The 14,274-nt window shown below is 38.4% G+C and overlaps 1 protein-coding gene across 1 annotated transcript in view; it reads right to left on the bottom strand.

The window, feature by feature from the left end:
- The window catches only part of pdzph1 (PDZ and pleckstrin homology domains 1), a 32,389-nt gene extending 32,249 nt beyond the window's left edge, over nucleotides 1-140 (bottom strand). The window contains exon 1 of the mRNA XM_044332700.1: nucleotides 26-140. The gene's annotated coding sequence lies outside the window, so the exon portion shown is untranslated. The remainder of the gene's footprint in view (nucleotides 1-25) is intronic.
- Nucleotides 141-14,274: the final 14,134 nt, after the last annotated feature.

Below are 14,274 nucleotides of genomic sequence, written 5' to 3'. Positions count from 1 at the left end.
AAACTCAAATAAACAGGTGACTTACCTTTTGGTGTCAAATCCTGATAGGTGCTATTAAACCTTTAAATGTCAGATATGAAGAAGATAGACAGACAGTCTATGAGCAGCTGCTGCTCTTCCCCACTGTTCACATTGTCCGTGCGTCTCAGACTGCTCCACTTCTTATTGTTTCTATTCTCAACCCAAAGCAGCTTATTACATCTAATCTCATGAGCCACTGGTGATGTCAGTGTGAAGCTTGTTTATTCAGTGCCAATGGTTTTCCACTGGCAGATGAGGATAACTGTTATAAAATATAAAAGATACTGTAGCTGTTTGTTTAAACATGGTCCTACATGTTTAAATCATGTCTTTTGATCAAATTATGTTTCTTATTGCATAAAATAAATGCTGAGCTTTAAAAAAAAAAAAGAAAGTGGTCTGGTATATGGCTTATTGGTGGTTGATAAACTGCTGAATTCATTTCTTTAAAAACCATATGGTAGGGAAAAAAATTGCATGTCATGGATGGTTTTTAATCAATACTGAATCATAGGACAAAGTGCTGCAGCACTGCTCTCTGCTGTGTTTTGAGACTTTCAGTCCTGTTTTGTCATCAGCAGCTCAGGGAACACACTGCTGTGATGTCACTGGTTAGGGTGTGGCCTGAAATAATTGGACTGCATTTATGAGCATGTTTTCCATTAACAAACAATAAAGGATGCACGCAAAACAATTTATGTTTTGAGTATAATCAAAATGAATAATTTAAGAGGTTAATTTGCAATCGCATACATATTTATTTCTATGCAGGTAATAGTTATAATCCAAGATGTACTGATCCAACATGTCCAAGACCATACTACATGATACACATTCATACATAATACATAAGTACTTTATGCAGTGTTAATATTTGTGGATGTGCTGCATGGCTTCCGCAACCAGGTTGTGCCATTCAGTAAGTCGAGCAAGTTTTGAAGTCGAAGTAGTAGGAGAACAACTTTCTCCATTGTTGTTGTACATTGCAGTAGGTAGTACAAAAGTAGTCATTTTTAGCAGCAGAGAAAACATGCTGGCGGACTGTAAGCAAAAATATATTGCTTTGCTTTTGTTGTTAAGTGCGAAGATAAAGACATTGCAAGATATACTATATCTCAGTGTCCACCTGAGTCTCTGGCTGCAACACTAACATGACACATATTCAAGACATGGATCAAGGCAAGACGTGCCACCAATGCTTCTTGGATGAAGAAAGTCAGCTGTCTTTTGGCCTGAGTTCAGTACCTGGTGAATTTCAGAGACACACAGAGGAGTGTCTGTTTCCAGGATGACATTTGCCCGCCTTATCTGGATGATAATTTGGTGCACAGTAGGTTCGTTAGAGAACACATGAGAGCAGTCCTGCGACCAGCAACACAGAGTAAAGCTCACAGCAAAGAAATGTGAACTGTTTAAGTCCAAAGTTTGATTTTTGGGCAGGATGGTGTAAAAAGACTGTCATAGTATAGACCCAGCAGAAGTGGCTCCTGTACAGGCTCCAACAGAAAGACACCCCAGCACAGTGGGAGAAGTCAGCACAGGGCTTCCTGTACGGAAGAGGATTAGGGCCACATGTGAAAAAATTATTTGAGTTCTGAGAAAAGAGTCAGAATTCTGAGTTTTCTGAAAAAAGTAAAACTCAGATTTCTGACTTTAATCTCAACTCAAATCATTTTTTCATATGTGTCTTCCGTATTCCTGCCCTACTGCAGATTATACATTCAAAATATTTCTCACAAAGCTAAGCCCTTGTTTGAACTGTTAGAAGCTCCACCCACTGCCCCAACACCTCCACAAAGTTCCAAAGTGTCAAAAAAAGTGAAAATAAATAAAGGAAAGCATGGACAGTTACCCTCAGCAACACCAGTTTCATGGACTGACGATTATCACCAGGGGCTGTTGCGTACACACAAAAGAAGGCATATGCCACTTTCCAAGGAAACTTTGGGACTTATAAAAAAACAAACTTGACGGGAAAATGTGCGGTCCTTCACAGAACCTCTGATCCATGCGTACACACATAAACCGGAGAAATGAGAAACTGCAACACCGATGGCAGAAGGATGAAACGTTAGAAACAGGGAACACCTCAAGTCTCTTACTTGATCTTTCCTCGCTCCTCGATCCTTGCTTGAACCTTGTCATGCCGGTCCGTCATCATGAACGCCGTCTCAAAGCTCTAATTTCTGTTGAGGAGCGAGGAGTGGGGAGGGATCTATGAGTAGCTATGAGTGAGGATACATGAAGCAGCCTTCACAGAAGTCTTTTACCGGCCAACACGCTATTGGATATCAGTTATTGATTGGATGCTGAAGTTGATTGGACTGATCTGATACATCACAACATCATTGCAGTTTCATACTGGAGTAAAGATAAGTAATGTGCATTCACATTTATGTTAATGTCATACAGTGACATTAATTAGTGTGTGTTTACTTGTTCTATGTATATTATATGGCACACACTTTCACATACATTTCTGTGTGAGTATGAAAGGCACAAGGATGCTTGTCAGGCTAGGCTACCTAATGCCACTAGCTGTTTAATTTATATGAGGACTATCAATGTATTTGTTTTCCATGTGATTTTGGTTTTGTACCATGAACCTGTCAGCATGTCTGCTCATACTGTCACATTGCTGCATGCTTTATTTTATAGTAGGCTACAGCTACATATAGAAATGCTGATGATTTTGATAAATGGCCTGGATATTTACAAAGGTCTATCATTACAGATAGTAGTCGTACAAAACAGAGTCAGAGCCCTGGAATACAGTCATTCGTCAACAATGGGGAGTAAGTCAGTTATCGGTAGTCTGTAGCTCCAGCTGAATGCTTTGTAGTTCAGAACCTTCGTTGAGGGATCTGAATCTAATTGAGGTTTCAATTCTTTTTTAACAGGTAGTTAAATGGTAATCTAACACGCCAGATGGTTTATTACACTGAATCATCTGAGAAGTCATCCCTGACAACTGTTTGGAAAAGGGAAGGCACTTCCAAAAAATACTTGGAAGGTGATTGGATGATCACCGTCTGCTGCCGTCTTACCTTGCAAGGCAGCTGGATTTGCGGCACTGATTGATCCGAACCACCAGTGGTTTGGACACAAGCACATAACTTGAAGCCTGTTAAGATGGATTCTTGCCAGTGGTGGCTGGAGGGGAGGAAAACCAACATGGAATCTTGGAATCATGGAATCAATTATATACTATGTCATTGTATATAATTGATTAATCGATTTCAGTATTTAAAAAAATAAAACAAAATTTTCTGATTCTTAAACATGAATATTTTCTGGTTTCTTTAGTCCTCTATGACAGTAAGATGAATATCTCTAGGTTGTAGACAAAGCCATACATGTGAGGACGTCATCTCGGGCTTTGGTTAACAATGACTGAAAATTTTTGACATTTTCAGACATTTTATTGACCAAACATCAAATTGATTAATCGAGAAAATAATCAACTGATTAATCTACAATGAAAACAATTGTTTATTGCAGTCCTACTTGCAGGTAGTTGAGATGGGGGGCCATCCTCATCCCCACAGGCCCCACATCTCTGGCCTACACTGACATCATCAATGTAGCCGGTGGGGCCAGGCAACACAACATCCCCGCTGTCCATAATCAAATAGATGCTGGATGGAATCAGCTGGAAGTAAAGTGATGACAAGATTTTTAGGGCCTGAGCCCAAGGGGCGAAGACCCGATTGTTTTTCGTGTGTTTGTTTCTTTCTTCTTTCTTGTTACGCCACTTTAACTCTAAATTTGACCCCCTAAACATGCTCAAAAACTCACCAAATTTGGCACGCACATCAGGTCTGGTGAAATATTTGATAAAATGTAAAAATTAACCCCCAAAGTGCCAAAATGTGCTCGAGAGCGCCACCTATGTATCTAAAACGGCCGCCACGGCCCGTAGGAATGTCGTAGAGAGATCGAACCAAAACTCAATTATTCGTCTCATCAAGACCTACAAATCATATGCTGACACCCCTGACCTAAATCCAACAGGAAGTCCGCAATGTCAATTTCAAAATACGATTTTTTGCCAATTTTGGACCTTGAATGAACGCTATCTCCTCCTAGGGCATTAATGGTATCGGCTTCAAACTTCAATACATGACTTATCACACTGTGTTGAGAAGAAGTTATTAAAAACTTTGTAATAACTCGAACGGTTTAGATTTAGTAAGCCCTGAAAGTTGGAGTGCGACATTACACCTTACAATGTAAACCAATGGGGAGGCAATCTCTGGGCATGGACTTTGTGCCAAACTGGGGCATCTGGCGTCTAAACTATAAGTCCGACCACTTTCAAACCTGTATCAATGGATTCGCGACAAAAATTCCTACAAAAAAATGTGATTTTTATGTAGGATTTGGCCAAAGTTATGGGATTTATGAGGATATTTCACAAGAAGATCACTTTGAAATCCTTCCTTCCAACTGAGAGGGAGAGAGAGAATGGGAGGGGGGGGGATGGGTAAAGTAAACATCTACTGCCTGTGACAGAAGCCCTTGGACTGGCCACACTCCACTTACTTAGTGTTTCTACACATCTGACAGCAGCGTTCAATCCTTACTTTTTTTCAAGGAGTACATGTGCTCCTAAATGAAAGAAATTAGGAGCATACATATAACTTTAGGAGCACACTGAAAAATGTTCAAGTAACAGTTTCTTAAAGAAAACAATTCATTACATACATATTTACAATTTATCACATACATATTTAAACTCTGTGTGTGTGTGTGTGTGTGTGTGTGTGTGTGTATGTAAATCACAATTTGTTGTTTTTAGGGGTGCTTGATTATGGCAAAAATTATAATCACGATCATTTTTGTTCAATATTGAGATCATGATTATTTAACATGATTACTTTTTGACTGTCATCCTCTCCAATTGCTGTTGTTCATATATGCACATATTTTTTCCCACTTGGCTGAGGAGACTATTACACATGTAATCATATATTGTACTAAGACTATAGCTTATATGAGGGAAAAACTCAGGAAGAGGGTGGCAGTAATGCACCTAATATGCTGGTTGCCAACCATTGTTATAAACCAAAAAGGGGAGGGTAAAATATTTTTCCTCACAGAGTGGTACATCCTGTCAGCCGAGGGATTTCCTATCTGTGCAGCTGAACACAGTAGTTCTCTACGGACTGTTTCACCGTGATGGTCACGGTGTTTTTCTGCAGGTTTCACTTCACTCAGCTGGCCGACAGACCCGCTGATTCTCTCCGCTTTAACCTGAATAACAAATCGGGACTCGGTGCTCCGTTTGGATCTAAACAGAGAGCCGGGGTTAGCTGAGAGGCTAGCAGAGGCTAACTGGTTGTGCTTCTTTCGGTCATGCTGCAGTTAACGCTCCGCTGCCCTTACATGCGTCGCCACTTCCTGTATCCGTCGTTTCAACTTTCAATCCCTCTAGAATTCATTTGTTAACTTTGTTGATTTTGCTAAGTTTAATAAACAATGTTATGTCTTTAAAGAGAAGTTCTTTTGTCATTATTGTGTGTAACATATTGTGAAAAGTGGCTGATTGAAGGAGTCAGAGCTTGAATTCAACCCTTCTTTGTTTACCCTTGAATGTTGATATCGCTCAGATATTAACATTCTAGGTGAACTCCCATTTATGAGTCTACCTTGTTCAGTTATTGGTCCCGGTTTCCGGGTGGTGCTCCGTATTTGTTAGTTCATATTAATAATTCTATTAATTGTTATAATTAGTTAATAATCTTTGATAATTGATAATTATTGCAAATAATCAACTGTGTTCCTCACAGATCATACAGTTGGTGCCCGAATTATTGATTAAGGTTAACAATATTTTGATTTCATAATTCATAATTATCTGTGATAAACAGAGGGGTGGGCTCACAGAGAGAAACTGGTTAGTATTGTGTGTCAAAAGACTCTCACACTGATCATCTCCAAACGTTTTCTTGGTTCCCAGAGGCTTAGGTGACTGCGCCACGGCCCCATGTGCCCAAGGGTGCGAAGGCCCGTTCAACACTGCTTGCAGCTTTAATTAAGTTTGATATTTTCCCCACATTTTTTCTCTCTATCTCACTCACTCTCACACAAACACCTCACACCTAGTCCTACTACCTAACTAACTTTCCTCTCCTTCAGTCCTGTACACATACACATCCCTCACAGTCCCACTAGCTCTTTGTCCAGATGAAAGTCCAGATGAAACAGCTTTTCAAGAGTATCGAAATTCCATATTGTGATGTATTTCCAAATAAAACAGGATCGACAGGAGGGACATAACATTGGGAGGAATTTGATTTTAACGTTTAAAAGTGGGCAGCTAACTAATGAATCTCAGCTCTGTGCTGCTAAAAGTTGAAGATTGATTGATGGGTGTCTGTTGTGATATTATTGGTTGACATTGATGGGTTCAATGTCAAACATATTTTGTAAAACATATTTCAGGGAGAAAACATAATTAGATTTGATATTATAACACAAAAAAAAGATTTTTCATATTTTATTGGGCCTTTATTGTTAAATAGGTGCACAAAATGGCCAGGGATGTGATCTAAAAGGGTTGAAAAGGCATTTTTCATTTCATCTCCACTTTAAAAGTGTGTTCACCAGAGAAGTGAGGAGTCAAATTGTGTGGCATCAGTAATTCAGAGCTAGCTAAATGGCTTTACAGTATAAAAATACATAAAGCAGTATAAGAGTTTGGACTCAGTTGGCAGGTGAACTTTGGAGTATGATCAGAACATTGCTACTAAGTGGTACTAATCAATTGTTGTGACCTGCCTTGACTTGTCAGATGCATTGTTATATGATGGAGCATGTTGTACGGGGTGTCTACACTGCTTGAGATGTGACGAGTGTCATAAGTAGGGACAGGAAAAAATATAGCATGTTACATTATTATAAAGAAATTCATTCTTATTACACATATATGCTTGAGAAATATAAAGAAATATGGACAAAGTGTCCAGGGAGCTATAAAAAAGATGAACCAACCATCTTTGCAGATTAATATACAGACAAGATAATCACAGGCAAATTTAGAGGCTAGCATTATTCCAAGTCCAATACAATATTCTCATGTTATAAAACTGCTTTATGTCTCTGAAATATTGAATAATGTTCAAAATAAATCATACTTCATACTTCGGTCAGACATACTCAGTCATCTACATTGTGACGCATCTGATTCCCCTTTGGCCACTTTTTTACATTTAATCTGCTCAACCACAAAAAACAAGGATCTCTACCTGCCTATGCAGAAACCTTGCCCTGCTATATGTGAAAGGTGTCGAATTAAGGCACAACTCCCTCATTGACCTAAGTCAGCTTGGTGTCTGTCATTTATTGATGTTTAAGTAAAACACTAAATGTTTTTTATTCATCAAGAATTGTTCATTGAAGAATTGGATCTTCAACAGGTTAATGTTATAGACTAGGCCTTACTCACATGGGGTTTAACAGCGCTATCAACAGTTAAGGCCCAAGACCAACCCTAACATTAATGTAACCTATTAATGGCAGCATCAGACGATATGATAAGATTTACATTCAGGTTGTTCATTTTTTTTCTCTATAAACCGATAAGGTCCTAAAATTATTTTCTTTGATTATTTTACATATATACTCCGATTATTTTCATGTTTAAGTGACACATTGTCATGTAATTACAGTAGCGTCAATACAAATTATAATTACCACAAGCCTTAAAAATTCTTGTAACATTTGCAACATTTGCTCATTTCTTACTTTTCAAATAAAAATGATTTGTTTTAACAGCACCCTTCTAATGCACAACATGAGTCAAAAATGACCCATGTTATTTCATGCATGGCATGAGTGTTTATTTGCTATATTTTTATTTAATATATGTATTTCATCATTTCATAATCAAAGTATTCATGAAATATATTTTTGATCACCACAAATCATTTGTTTTCATTTTTCCTTTCTTTCTTTATGAGCAAAAATACTTTTTGTAGTACTACATCGGTTTTACACACATGGGTCAAAAAATGATCAATGTATGCAAGTGTGATTAAACAAAAGAAGACCAAATATAATAATAATTTTGTGGAACTAATTATTTTAGTATTAAATGTGACCAAGCAATACTGCATTTAATATTTGAAAAATATTGATTTGTCACTTTGTCACACATAACACACTTATCACCGATAACTGATTACACTGATATTGAACTGTACTGTTCAATATCTGTAGTGTATCTGTAGTGTAACTGTTGTGAACTGTGTGATAATAAAAGAAAATAAAAATGGCTCTGTAATATGCTTTTGGAGAAGTGGCGTGCATTCCATCCCCCTTCATATGTAGCATGACAAGCTCCTATTTTTGACACTTATTTTTTTTATTTCAGCTATTTGGCACACCACAGTCAACAGAATCAAAATAATACTCATAATCATAAAACAGTAAAAAATACAATAAAATAAACCCCCCTCTTTGGTGTCAAGGGAAATTGTGATCTTATATGAACACTAGCATCATCAAAAAGAAAAAAAAAAAAAGAAAAGAAAAAAAGTGATTGAACAGCCAACCCTGGGGTGGTCATCTGGCACACACATACACACACAGGTTTTCTGGTCTCTTCATTTAAAGCTAACGCTACCTCCAGCTAGCTCCAGTCTGACTGCAAACAGTGCCTGCAAAAATGCCAGGAAAATACTTAAAACGTGCACAGATAACATGCACAAGGAAAACAGATAAGGCGGATACCTTAATCTGATGTTCATCACCCTTAACAGCAATACCGAAGTCAAGAAAACGTGAGGCAAAACCTCCCTCCTAGCCCCACATGTCTCCATTTGAAGGGACTGTTAAACCAGGAAATGGGCAAGTGTCACCTGTTCTCATCAGTGATTATCAGAAGGGGCAACACCCACAAGAGTTCACTCATTACATATTGATAGTCTACACACATTACAACTGCTAGCCAAGAGCCCAGGTCACCCACCATGGCTGCCGAACAAGACGGTGCAGGGCAGGAGTACAGCTCAGCTGAAATAATTGCAGCTATCAATGAAAGAAACTTGATGATAACCAGCAAGATTGAGGAATTAAATTCAACACTAAAGACTTTTCAACAGAAAACAAAACTTATTGAAAAGAAACAAGAAGACATGGAGGGCGGTTTGAACAAGATTGACAGTGACGTAGATAACTTGTCCAGGCATCTTGCTCAGGCGGAACACAAGGTAGAAGAAAAAGCTATTGCAAATAGCAAATAGCAAAAGCAAAGGTGGACGATATGGAAAATCGCTCCACGAGATGCAATATCCGCTTGACAGGACTGCCAGAAGGATCGGAAGAAAGCAACCCCACCGAATATGTGGAGAAACTACTACAAAACATCCTGGGGGCAGACAACTTTCCAAATGGAGTAGAGCTCCAACACACCCACAGGAAAAAAGACATTTTCATCTGATTGACAAGAGCCATGACACTGTTTACATAAAAGTTGGTAAACCCCTCAAGTAAAGGCGTGGACTGCCCGTCCACCTCAAGTGTAATTATCAGTCTTGGCTTCAGCCTCTAGAGCAAGTGTCCTGTGGGTGTGTCTATTGTTCACTTGCTCTGACGCTGAAGCCAGGCCAACCGCAGAGTTCTTTTGTTACCAGGATAAGGAATGGGCCTTGACAGTGGTGCATGCAGCAGGGCATGCTGCAACACAAAAACATCATCTGACTCTACCCGGACTACTCATTTAAACTTCAACAAAAAAGGTGAAGATTTAACAAGACGAAGAAAATCCTGCAGGAGAAGAGAGTGGAATATTGGCTGGTTTATCCTGCTCGCCTGCTACTGAAACATGTTGGTAAAGAACTAAATTACATGTGTTGTGGATATTTTGAACGATGGTCAGCACCTCAGTGGAGAAAGCGGAAAATGTTTATTGAAGCACTTGATAAAGGAGAACTGAAATAGCAAACATCGAAGTCTTCTGCAACTCTGATGCTGTCTCTTTCTGTTCTGCCCTCTGAAGGTCTGACTCTTAGTCTTTAACCTCACCAGATCAGGCTACAATATGAAAAATTAGTCAGAGAGGCTTCTGCCTTCCCCAAAACATCACAGAGGGTTCTGGAGTCTCAAGGAGAGGAGAGAATGTCTCCTTTGTGCTTAAGAATTACAGTGTGACCTCAAGGCCCAGGCTTGACCCAATGTAACCTAATTTGTAACCCCTAAAGATGGAAAATTCCATAATAACGTGGACCCAGATGAAGCTCGTAAATTCACTGAAAACCTGTCCATGACAGACTAAACACAAAAACATTTGGAGAATGCCAGTCTATTGTTCACTCAGTTTTCTTCATATATTATGCATGGACTAAGCAATATGAGGGCTCTCATGAGAGGACATTGTCATTGACTCAAGCACTTAGATTGGACTCGAGCACGTGGAGTTAAGCAGCCAACACTGCGCCGTTGGCCTCATACAGTGACCTATTCATCTACTGATGTTGGTGAGGTTCTAACCTATAGACTTTTCTGAAAGTATTTGGACAATATGCTGATGGATGATTTTTCTTTCTCTTTAAGATTGGAGAATAAAACAATGGACATGCATATTATTATTTTTGTTCTCTCTTTCTTTTCGTTTCTCTCCCATGTATATATCAGTAGATGACATACACCACATGGGTAAGTCGAAATCCCCTCTTGGACAGAAATAGAAAGTCATATCCTAAATATGGAAGACTTATTGCAAATCCCATATAGTTTTGATAATAAAACTGTAAAGAAATACACAGATAACCCAATTATAATTCATTCAATTAAAATTTGGAACAAAATCAATCATTATTTAGGACAAGACACTTCTTTATCTCTACTCACTCCTATAATGTCCAACTCTTCTTTAGAATTTGTCCAGAAAGACCATGGATTTAAAGTATGGGCCCAGAAAAATATAATTAAGTTTGATGACCTGTATGATGGTGACAGGCTAATTTCATTAATTAAAAGACTCCTACGAAATACCAGCCACACATTTTTATAGATACGTACAACTGTGACATTTTATACAGTCACAACTGGGTGGGTCTTTCTCAACTTGAATCTCTGCTAACCCAAAAATTAGTGGCAAACATATTTCAATGACTTATGACCTATTAATGGCAAATAATAAGGCTAACACTAACTAGGTCAAAGAGAAATGGGAGAGAGATGGGAGTGTGGCCTCAGTAATCAACATGAAAGACAACCGGTGTCGTGAGCCTGAGAGAAACAACGTACAGGACTGAATGTCCCAGACAGGAGACACACATAAAGCAACAGTCCAAAAATGGCAATCCAAATCATGAAGATGCCCATGAGCAGAAAAAACAGTTGCTGAAAACACAACAAAGAAACAACCTGCACTATATGTGTACAAGCCATTAAACCTCTAAAGAGAAAAATGATTATAAAATAGATCTATGCTAAAAACAACCCAACATTTTTTACACAAGAGACCAATAATGTACATAGAGGGTTAGAAACCCAAATAGTGGGTTTCTAAGGTGTTTAGGACCAAGCACAATAACTTCAGTTTTGTCTGGGTTTAGTAACAGAAAATTGCAGGTCATCCAGGTCTTTATGTCCTTCTGGCATGCTTGGAGTTTCATTAACTGATTGGTTTCATCTGGCTTCAATGATAATTATAATTGGGTATCATCTGCATAGCAATGAACATTTATAATATTACCTAAAGGAAGCATATATAAGGTGAATAGTATTGGTCCAAGCACAGACCTTGTGGAGCTCCATGTCTAACTTTTGCATGCATGGAGGATTCATCGTTAATGTATACAAACTGAAATCAATCTGATAAACAGGATTTAAACCAGCTTAATGCAGTTCCTTTAATGCCAATTAAATGTTCCAGTCTGTGTAATAGGATGTGATGGTCAATGGTGTCAAATGCAGCACTAAGATCTACCAAGACAAGTACAGAGAGAAGTCCTTTGTCTGAGTTAGGGGAGTTAGGGGATCGTTTGTAACTTTCACCAGTGCCGTCTCTGTGCTATGATGTGCTCTAAATCCTGACTGAAAATCCTCAAATAAACTATTGTTATGTCAAAAGTCACACAACTGACTGGCGACTACTTTCTCAAGGATCTTAGAGAAAAAGGGAAGATTAGATATAAGAGGCCAAAGATTAGGCTTCTTAAGAAGAGGTTTAATTACAGCTACTTTAAAGGACTGTGGTACATAGCCTGTTAATAAAGACAGATTGATCATATCTAGTAAAGAAGTGCTTACTAATCTTAAGACTTCCATAAGCAGCCTAGTTGGGATGGGGTCTAGGAGACAGGTTGATGGTTTAGATGAAGAAATTGTTGAAGTTAGGACAGGGAGGTCATTTGGAGAGGGACAGTCTAAATATAGATCAGGTTTTACAGCTGTTTCTAAGGTTCCTGTGTTTGGGGGTAAATTGGCACCTGTTGATTAGGGCAGGAGATGATGAATCTTGTCCCTAATAGTTAGAATTTAATCATTAAAGAAGCTCATTAAGTCTTACTACTGAGAGCTATGGGAATACATGGATCAATAGAGTTATGACTCTTTGTTAGTCTGGCCAAAGTGCTGAAAAGGAATCTAGGGCTGTTTTTATCCTACTCAATTAATGATGAGTAATAGGCAGCTCTGGCATAACAATGCTCCTTCCTATATGTTTTAAGACTGCCAGACTAAGTGAGATTCTCCTAGTTTGGTGGAATGCCAGATCCTTTCAAATTTTTGCAATGTTTGCTTTAATTTTCAGGTTTTGGAGCTATACCATGGGGCTAAACTCTTATGTTTCATTATCTTCCTTTTTAAAGGGGTGACAGAGTCGAGTATTATTTGCAATAAGCCTGCGGCACTATCAACAAGATTATCAATTTGGGAGAGACTACAATTAGCATAAGAGACCTCTTAAGTATTGAGACATGGCATTGAATTCAATACTCATTGAATTGCTTCCTTAAATTTAGCTACAGCACTATCAAATAGACATCTAGTGAAGACATTTTTGTCTAATGATGTGTAGTCTAGTAATAGGAATTCAAAAGTTATTAAATAATGGTCTGATAAGATAGGATTTTGTGAAAAAACTATTCAATGTTCAATTTCGATGCCATAAGTCAGAACAAGCTTGGGGGTGTGGTTTAGACAGTAAGTGGTTTGTTTACACTCTGAGAGAAGCCAATTGATTCTAATAATGAGATAAACGCAGTGCTATCATTATCGACATCCACATGAATATTAAAATCACCTACTATAATTACTTTATCTGTACTAAGGACTAAGTTTGAGAATTCAAATAAAAAGTATGGCCAGGAGGATGGTACACTATAACAAACAGAATTGGGTTTGGGAATTGAGTTGGGTGAGAGAGACTAAGAACAAAGCTTTTGAAAGAGTTATAATTAAACTTAGGTCTAGGGTTGATAATTAGGCTTAAGTTGAAAATGGCTGCAACTCCACCTCCTCGGCTGGTGTTTGAGGAATGTGAGTATTAATATGACTAGGGGGAGTGGATTCATTTAGGCTAACATATTCTTCATGACACAGCCAGGTTTCAGTAAGACAAAATAAATCAATATGATAATCTGAGATTAGATCGTTTATTATTATGGCTTTAGATGACAGATGTTGTAATGTTGAAGAGTCCACATTTAATTCTCCTATTTTGTTGTACTATTGAAATGGTGGTGTTAATTTTTATTAGATTTTTTTGAATGAATCCTCCTCTGTTTACTTTAGATTTAATTGATTTAAGTGATCGGGGGACAGACAGTTTCTATAGGGTTTTGAGTGGGTAACTGCTCTAATGGAAGCGCAGTGAAGCGTGTAAGACTGCAGCTCTGCCTCCTGGTCTCAACTTTGGGTTGTCATGGTTTTGGTCTGCTAATAAACTTAGCCATATTTCTAGATATAAGAGCAGCTCCATCGAAAGTGGGATGTATGCCATCTCTCCTTATCAGACTGGGTCTTCGCAAGTCGTCTATGAAGCCCTCATCATTTGCTGGACACCACCTTGACAGCCAGCAGTTGAATGATGAAATGCGGCTATACATCACTGTATCACTGTCATCACTGGTCAGACTTGGCAGGGGCCCAGAGAAAACTGCAGAGTGTACACACCGACTCAACATTAATTTTAGTGACCTCTGATTGGTGTAATTGGGAGTCATTCCCGCTGATGTGAATAACAATTGTACCATAGTTACACTTATCCTTAGCCAGCAGTTTTAAATTTGATTCTATGTA

The sequence above is a fragment of the Thunnus albacares genome, chromosome 18, assembly GCF_914725855.1.
Source record: "Thunnus albacares chromosome 18, fThuAlb1.1, whole genome shotgun sequence".
Taxonomy (NCBI): Eukaryota; Metazoa; Chordata; class Actinopteri; order Scombriformes; family Scombridae; genus Thunnus; species Thunnus albacares.
This window is presented reverse-complemented; position numbering and strand designations above follow the sequence as displayed.